At 42.2% G+C, this 9,354-nt stretch overlaps 1 pseudogene; it reads right to left on the reverse strand.

The window, feature by feature from the left end:
* Window positions 1-8,195: 8,195 nt before the first annotated feature.
* LOC134733357 (uncharacterized) lies at window positions 8,196-8,320 on the reverse strand (annotated as a pseudogene).
* Window positions 8,321-9,354: the final 1,034 nt, after the last annotated feature.

Raw genomic sequence — 9,354 nt, forward strand, 5'->3', positions numbered from 1 at the left:
TTTCATTGATCTTGGATCCACTACTTGTTAGCTGCTTATCATCATGAAGCATCCGTGTATTCACCTATAAAATAGAGTCAATGCCACCTTTCTCATAGGGTAGTGTGAGGATTAACTAGGAGAAACATATGTAAAGAACTCTGTGGCCGGGCGCGGTGGCTCACGCCTGTAATCCCAGCACTTTGGGAAGCCAAGGCGGGCAGATCTCCTGAGGTCAGGAGTTCGAGACCAGCCTGACCAACATGGTGAAACCCCGTCTCTACTAAAAATACAAAATTAGCAGGGCATGGTGGCGCATGCCTGTAATCCCAGCTACTTGGGATGCTGAGGCAGGAGAATCGCTTGAACCCAGGAGACGGAGGTTGCAGTGAGCCGAGATCACGCCATTGCACTCCAGCCTGGGCAACAAGAGCGAAATTCCATCTCAAAACAAAAAAACAAAAAGCAAAAACTTTGCATAGCACTCAGCACCTTAGAAGTATTCGACACTTGTTAGCTATTGCTATTATTATTATTCCTACTTAATCCATATACTAACCACCTCTTGAGGTAAACAGTGTGTTATTTCCTTCTAAGTAGGAAGAAATAGACTCTGGAAAGGAGATAATGACCCAGATCCACCAGCTAATAAAGCCAAGCTGCTAGAATTTAAATTAGTATCTGATTTCAAAGTTGTTATTTTTTGTAAACAACAATATATTGGCTGGGCGCTGTGGCTCACGCTTGTAATCTCAGCACTTTGGGAGGCAGAGGTAGGCAGATCCCCTTATGTCAGGAGTTCGGGACCAGCCTGGCCAACATGGTGAAACCCTGTCTCTACTAAAAATAAAAAAAATTAGCTGGGCGTGGTGGCAGGCGCCTGTAATCCCAGCTACTCAGGAGGCTGAGGCAGGAGAATTGCTTGAACCGGGGAAGTGGAGGTTGCAGTGAGCCGAGATTGTGCCATTGCACTCCAGCCTGGGCGACAAGGGTAAGACTCCAACTCAAAAAAAAAAAAAACAAAAACAAAAAACAACAATAACAATATATTGTCTCCCTTAAGACGAAGGACAATAATGGAAAGTGCTCAAGAATTCTTGATTTGGAAAGATGTAACAAAACAATGGTAAGTTTCCAGCTCAGAGTCTCTTGCTTAAATTTCTAGGAGACTTTTCTGGGGAACTTGCTTGGGCTGAGCCTCTGGCTGCGTTCTCCCATGGGGCACTCTGTCAACTGCAGTTGATAAATGGCATGTTCCAAACCCTCCTTGACCTGGCCAGAGCCTTTTCTCCCAGACTTTAAAATCGATTATTGTTTCAGCTAAAATAGGTCTCTGAAAGTGTTTTAATTTTAGGTTTTCTCCTCTTGTAATACAGGAATGAAGAGTGAAAATATGATCTCATTACTTGTTTAATGTCTGATGCAGCTAAAGTATCTAACAAAGAATATGTATGTTTTAATCAAATAGAGAGTCTAGATATTATCGTTGTTCTTTATTTTCAATTTTTTCCTCTTGTAAACAGCTCATCCAGTTTTTAGCTTTATATGTTAATAAAACAATAGATGCCATAATTGGGTATCCCATTACTGTTTGTAAAAGTGCTCTCACACACTTTTACTTTAATTTTACTCTTACAAAAAAGTTGTGAGGTGTTTATTACAGTTACCTTTTCACAAATGGAGAAACAATGCTCCAGGAAGTTAAGGGACTTCTTCAAGCAATTCAGCTGTATATTCAGAGCCAGAATCTAAGTCAGGTCTTTACAGACCTTGGGTATGAGCATGGTCCTCAGAGCCACCTGCCTTCATTCCAACTTCAGCTTCATCCTTTACTTGAGCTAGGTGACCTTGTCTGCCTCAGTTTCCTCATCCATGAAATAGAGATGACAATAGTATCTACCTCAATAGAGTGTCTCAACAATTAATTGAGTTAATATGTTTAAAGTAGTGGAAATATCTCCTGGTTATGACCTATATCAAGTCCTGGTCGTGACATAAGAAAAACTATTATTATTATGATTACAAATCCTGATTTCTTCATTAAATTGTGTTATATGTATAGTATGTAGGCATGGAAATAGTACTTCACAAACAGTAAGGGCTCTATGGATTAACGGAAATATTGAAGTATAGAAAAATGTTGACTCGGAATCTGAAGAAGAATAAAATTTTTTTAAGAATACTTTTTGAATTAAAATTAAATACATCTGACACCTATAAGTTGACAAAATAGTAAACAAAGAAACAAATTAATAAAACAATACTTTCACTGATTTAATGCAGCAGTGAGGTTATTTTATTATTTTGCTTCTGAAATCATACATTTCCAACTAAAAATGAATGTTAGAAATCAACTTTGCCATTTTGTAGTTCTGATTTTTTCTCTATGGTCCTCAACCACATCCCACAGATTTACAAAATTCTTCCAGTCTTTCATTACAGATAGACTGGCCCCTTTGCAAGTGACTCAATTTTTACATGTTGAGCCCACATTTACAAATATCTCTGAAATTTAATTATATTAAATTCCAGTGCATACATGTCTTGCCTTGTGAGTGTTATGTGTGATCTCACAGGAAATATTATCTCCTTATGAACTGAATTTGTGACGTAAAGTAAGGAGCAAAATCTTATTTTATTAGTCTTGGGGAAACTAAGTTACCTGCTGGATTCCAAGTTGTATTCCCAGGAAAAGATTCTAAATATGGTCACTCTAATTTTTGTATGGCTCATTTCCCAAAGTCCTATATTTTTCTCTTTCCACCCCTCACCTCCCCTCCCCTTCCTTTGTTTCTTTCACAGTGTCTTGCCTTCTCTCCCAGGCTGGAGTACAGTGGCACAATCTCGGCTCACTGCAGTTTCAGGCCGGGTGCTGTGGCTCATTCCTGTAATCCCAGCACTTTGGGAGGCTGAGGTGGGCGGATCACTTGAGGCCAGGAGTTTGAGACCAGCCTGGCCAACATGGTGAAATCTTGTCTCTACTGAAAATATGAAAATTAGCCAGCATGGTGGCTCATGCCTGTAGTCCCAGCTACTTGGGAGGCTGAGGCAAGAGAATTGCTTGAATCCTGGAGGTAGAGGTTGCAGTGAGTTGAGATCACGCCACTGCACTCCAGCCTGGGCAACAGAGTGAGACCCTCTCAAAAAAAAAAAAAAAAGAAGAAGAAGTTGAAATCTGAATGTCTTTACTCAGTGTTATATAGTCATTATAAATATAAGCTCTATAACCAGACTATTTAAAGTCCCAGGTTTGTACTTCAATTTTGAAATCTATGAAATGAGGCCGGGCATGGTGGCTCACGCTTGTAATCCCAGCACTTTGGGAGGCCGAGGCGGGCGGATCACGAGGTCAGGAGATCGAGACCGCGGTGAAACCCCGTCTCTACTAAAAATACAAAAAAAAAAATTAGCCGGGCATGGTGGTGGGCGCCTGTAGTCCCAGCTACTCCGAGAGGCTGAGGCAGGAGAATGGCGTGAACCTGGGAGGCAGAGCTTGCAGTGAGCCGAGATTGCGCCACTGCACTCCAGCCTGGGCGACAGAGCAAGACTCCGTCTCAAAAAAAAAAAAAAAAAAAAAGAAATCTATGAAATGGGAGTAATAATAGTTTTTACAAAGGTTAAATGAGTTTATATATCTAAAAATTTCTGACAGTACCTGGCATGTGGCAAGAGCTCAATATTTAGCTTTTCTTGTATTGATTATTCTGGATATTTGGTATGAATGGAATTATACAATCCATGGCCTTCTGTATCTGACTTGTTTCACTTAGCATAATGTTTTCCAGGTTCATCCATGTTGTAGTATGTATCAGTACTTCATCCCTTTTTAAGGTTGAATAATATTCTACGATATGGATATATCACATTTTGTTTACGTATTTATCAACTGATTGACATTTGGGTTATTTCCACCGTGTCGCTATTTTCAAAATAGAGTTGCTATGAACATTGGTATACAAGTTTCAATTATTTTGGATATATACTTAGGAGTAGAATTTCTGGATCATATAGTAAATCTATGTTTAACTTATTGAGGAACAATCAAACTATTTTTCACATTGGTTGCATCATTTTACATATATTTTTTGTGACGGAGTCTCACTCTGTCACCCAGGCTGGAGTGCAGTGGTGCGATCTCGGCTCACTGCAACCTCTGCCTCCCGGATTCAAGCTATTCTCCTGCCTCAACCTCCCGAGTAGCTGGGATTACAGATGCGTGCCACCATGCCCGGCTAATTTTTTTTGTATTTTTAGTAGAGACGGGGTTTCTCCATGTTAGTCACACGATCTCCTGACCTCAATCCCTGACCTTGTGATCCACCTGCCTCAGCCTCCCAAAGTGCTGGGATTACAGGCGTGAGCCACTGCACCCGGCTGGTATTTTAAAATGTTTTATTGATCAGAATCTGAGGTACAAAGCTTTGACAGAACCTATTCAAGGTCACACAAAGGTAAGTGGTAGAGACATCAACTGAACCCAACCTACTGCAGAGTTGCATATTCTTAACTCCATCCCAGGACAGAGGTTATTTTGTTTTATTTTCATTTCTTTCATTTAAGATTGTGCCAGGGGAAAAAAGCTCAAAACAGTAAAAAAAAAAAAAGTTATTTTTTTAACCTTGTATTTTACCTTTCTATTCCCGAACGTTTTGTACTATTTTCTAATTATACCTGAAAGAAAAAATTGCCAATTTGCATATATTTAGCTTAGTGTTTATGAGTCAGGCAGACTTGGGTGATCCTAAAACTTGGTACCTGTATAACTGCTTTTAGCCTCAGTTTCTTTTTCTACCTTTTAGTTATTTACTAATTCTTGACAGCTTCTCTTGGATGTCTAATATGCATCTCCATCCAAAACAGAGCTTTCTTTTTGAGACGGAGTGTTGCTCTTTGCCCAGGCTGGAGTACGGTGGAGCCATCTCAGCTCACTGCAACCTCTGCCTCCCGGGTTCAAGCAATTCTCCTGCCTCAGCCTCCCCAGTAGCTGGGATTATAGGCACCCGCCACCACACCCAGCTAATTTTGTATTTTTAGTAGACACGGAGTTTCACCATGTTGACCAGTCTGGCCTCAAACTCCTGACCTCAGGTGATCCACCCTCCTCAGCCTCCCAAAGTGCTGGGATTATAAGCATGAGCCACCACGCCCAGCCCAGGGCTCTTAATTCTAGTCGCTACCTCTCCTCCAGCCCACTACACAAAACCTGGTCCCAAAGGCTCCCTCACCAATTTAATTCATACCACCAATGTCCACCCTCAACCCAAAACATCAGGGGTTATTCGGTTATTCTTTCTTTTTTCTTTTTTTGAGACAAGGTCCTGCTCTGTCACCCAGGCTGAAGTACAGTTGCACAATCATAGCTCACTGCAGTCTCAAACTCCTGGGCTCAAGCGAACCTCCCACCTCAGCCTCCTAAGTAGCTGGGACTGCAAGTGCATGGGTTTTTATTTTTGTAGAGACGAGGTCTTGCCATGTTGCCCAGTCTGGTCTCAAACTTCTGGGCTCAAGTGATCCTCCTGCCTTGGCCTCCCAAAATGCTGGGATTACAGGAGTGAGCCACCATGCCTGGCTCAGGGTAGTTCTTACTACTTCATTTCCCTTATCTCCCCCTAGCTCCACACACATTTAATCCATCACCCAGGCCTTTTAATTTGACCTTCAGATGACATCTCTGATCTATCTACTTCTTTCTATCCTCACCTTTGCCCTCCTACCTGCAAGCAATCGTTACCTCTAGCTTACAATTCTAGAATAATCCCTTCATCTGTTCCCTGATCCTCTCTCTTGCTCTTCTTTAATCCACTCTCTACAAGGACAAATGTACATTTCTTAACATTGTAATTGGATCCAGTCCACCCTCTTATTTAAAACCCTTGAAGGGCTAATACTGCTCAGAGTAAAAGCTAAACTCCTTACTGTATCCTAGTGAGGTCCTATAGCCTGGGGCCCATTTTCCCAACTTGATTTATACTGCTCAGCCCTGCTCACTCTGCTCCAGCCATATTGGTCTTTTTTTCTTTTCCTTGAACAAGTCAGTCCCATTCTGCACTTCTCATCTTTCAAATCTCAGCTCAAGTGTCATCTTCTCAGGGTATCTTCCTGACCTCCCTGTCTAGGCTGGTCTCTGCAGACAGACTCTTCCTCATCGGTCTGTTCAGATTTTTTTCCTAGCAATAATCTACACATGTAATTATCTTGTTTGTTTACTCGCTTGCTTTGGTTTATTACTCTGTTTTATGTCTCCAACATTGTAATGTAAGTTCTATAATGGCTGTGACCTTCTTTATCTTAGTCACCACTAACTAGATCCTGAGAGGTTGGAACATGTGTTTCCCAAGAAATGAATGAATAAATAAATGAATAAACAAAAGAATGTCTTAACTCATAATACTGACATAGCCAGGCACGGTGGCTCACGCCTGTAATCCCAGCACTTTGGGAGGCCAAGGCGGGTGAATCACGAGGTCAGGAGTTCAAGACCAGCCTGGCCAAGATGGTGAAACCCTGTCTCTACTAAAAATACAAAAATTAGCCAGGTGTAGTGGCGCACACTTGTAGTCCCAGCTATTTGGGAGGCTGAGGCAGGAGAATCGCTTGAACCTGGGAGGCGGAGGTTGTGGTGAGCCGAGATCGTGCCATTGCACTCCAGCCTGGGCAACAAGAGCGAAACTCTGTCTTAAAAAAAAAATACTGATATAAACAAATGAGTGTCTCCTATATGTGCAGCACTATACTGGTTGTGGGGATAATTAACAAAGCATCTTGATTTTTAAAGGAAAAACAGAGACAAAACAGGTAAATTAATAACTGTATGAAATATGCATATAAGTATAGATATAAAGTAAGAAAGAGATATAGATAAGAGAGTAATTATAGCTGGAAAAATAAAAAGGAGGAATGTCAGAGAAAATACAAAAAGGAAGTGACCTGAGCTGAGCTTTGAAGGATGAAAGCGCCAGTTACACATGGAGGAAGAGGCATTCCAGGGCAGAGGTGACAGAGTGAACCAGGGCATGGAGTATTATTCATGCAGTAACAAGTTTCATAATGTTTCTGAAGAGTAGCAAGCAGCTGAGTGTGGCTAGGGCTTAGGGTGATTTGGAGAGTGGGGTTGAAGATGAGGCCAAGAGTGTAGGCCGGACTCAGTTACAAAGGGCTTTAAAAGTTCAGCAAAGAGTTTGGAATTTGTTGTATAAGGTGAGAGTTTTTAGGCAGAAGAGGGTCATCTTCATTTTAGAAAGATCTCTCTGCCAGGTGCAGTGGCTCACGCCTGTAACCTCAGCACATTGGGAGGCCGAGGCATGTGGATCACGAGGTCAGGAGTTTGAGACCAATCTGGCCAACATAGTGAAACCCCGTCTCTACTAAAAATACACAAAAAATTAGCCCAGCATGGTGGCGGGTGCCTGTAATCCCAGCTACTCGGGAGGCTGAGGCAGGAGAATCATGTGAACCCAGGAGGCGGAGGTTGCAGTGAGCCGAGATCACACCACTGCACTCCAGCATGGGCGACAGAACGAGACTCCATCTCAATAAAAAAGAAAGATCTCTCTAACAGCACAGTGATGGCCTAACAGCAGAGTTAGGGTTAGGGATGGGATTAGGGTTAGAGTGATGGCCATGCTTGGAGACAGGAATTTCAGTTAGGAGAAGTTCATTTAGGAAATATGACAAAAGGCAGGGTGAGGAGATATGATGTAAATTTCAGGGATAGAATCCATAGGACTTTGTCCTATTGGATATATTTAATGAGGGAAAAAGAAAAATTAAAGAAGAGTATGTCTGTAGAGTTTTTAAGGTTTTTTGTGTTTTTTAATTGATATATCATAGTTGTGCATATTTTGGGGGTACCTATGATACTTTGATACCTGTATACAAATCAGGGCACTTGGGATATCCACCAACTCAAACATTTATCTTTTCTTTTTTTTTTTTGAGATGGAGTCTCGCTCTGTCACCCAAGCTGGAGTGCAGTGGCGCGATCTCGGCTCACTGCAACCTCCACCTCCTGGGTTCATGCCATTCTCCTGCCTCAGCCTCCTGAGTAGCTGGGATTACAGGCACCCACCACCACGCCTGGCTAATTTTTCTGTTTTTAGTAGAGATGGGGTTTCACCGTGTTAGCCAGGATGGTCTCGATCTCCTGACCTTGTGATCCACTCTCCTCGGCCTCCCAAAGTGCTGGGATTACAGGAGTGAGCCACTGCGCCCGGACAAGCCTACAGCACCCGGTATTCCCAGGCGGTCTCCCATCCAAGTACTAACCAGGCCTGACTCTGCTTAGCTTCTGAGATCAGACGAGATTGGGCGCGTTCAGGGTGGTATGTAGATGGCCGTAGACTATCTTTTCTATGTGTTGGAAACATTGCAAATTTTCTCTTCTAGCTATTTTGAAATATGCAATAAATGATGATGATGATGACGTTAATGATGATTTTGAGACAAGGTCTCACTCTGTTGCCCAGACTGGAGTGCAATGGTGTAATCATAGCTCACTGTAACCTCTAGTTCCTGGGCACAAGCAATCCTCCTGCCTCAGCCTTTAGAGTAGCTGGGACTGTAGGTGTGTACCACCACACCCTGCTAATTTAAAAATTTTTCTGTATAGGTTGGGGATGGCGGGGGGTCTTACTATGTTGCCCCAGCTGGTCTAAACCTGGGCTAAAGTGACCCTTCTGCCTTGGCCTCCAAAAGTGCTGGGATTACAGGTGTGAGCCACCATCCCCAGCCATCCAGATCTTCAAAAAAACTTTCTAGCCAGGTGTGGTAGCTTGTGCCTGTAGTGCCAGCTACTCAGAGGCTGAATCAGGAGGATTGCTTGAGCCCTAAAGCTGGGGAAGTTATGGTGAGCTATGATCATATCACTACACCCTAGTCTGAGCAACAGAGTGAGAACCCTGTCTCTTAAAAAATAAATAAATAAGAATAAAAGTAAAAAATTTCCTAATCCTCAGCTGATTTATACTTTTGTAAAAACAAAGAAAAAAATACATTATTAGAAATGTGATATTTTGAAAAGACGTCTAACTTTTAAACTATTATACACAAAAATATTATGTTGGGTTGCTATAAATCACTCTGAAGACTCACTCTCAATTTCTACACCTGTGGCTAACCAGTAACAATCAGTCCACAAAGCAACACTGCTCCCAGATCTCACTTTCAGGTGCTCTGGTACACACAACTGTGAGAGACAAGTGGGATCTGAGTTTACAGGAGTGTTGAGAGTAAACAGTGTTGAGATTAGCTTTGTTGGACTACCACAGAGAATGGTGCAGCCTGTGCAGTTTACCTGTTACTATTTTAATCTCTCATAAAGGTGTTATTTGCTCTGCTCTCTCTATCACATGGGAGGCCTTACTGTTGTGACTGCAC

The sequence above is a fragment of the Symphalangus syndactylus genome, chromosome 17, assembly GCF_028878055.3.
Source record: "Symphalangus syndactylus isolate Jambi chromosome 17, NHGRI_mSymSyn1-v2.1_pri, whole genome shotgun sequence".
Taxonomy (NCBI): domain Eukaryota; kingdom Metazoa; phylum Chordata; class Mammalia; order Primates; family Hylobatidae; genus Symphalangus; species Symphalangus syndactylus.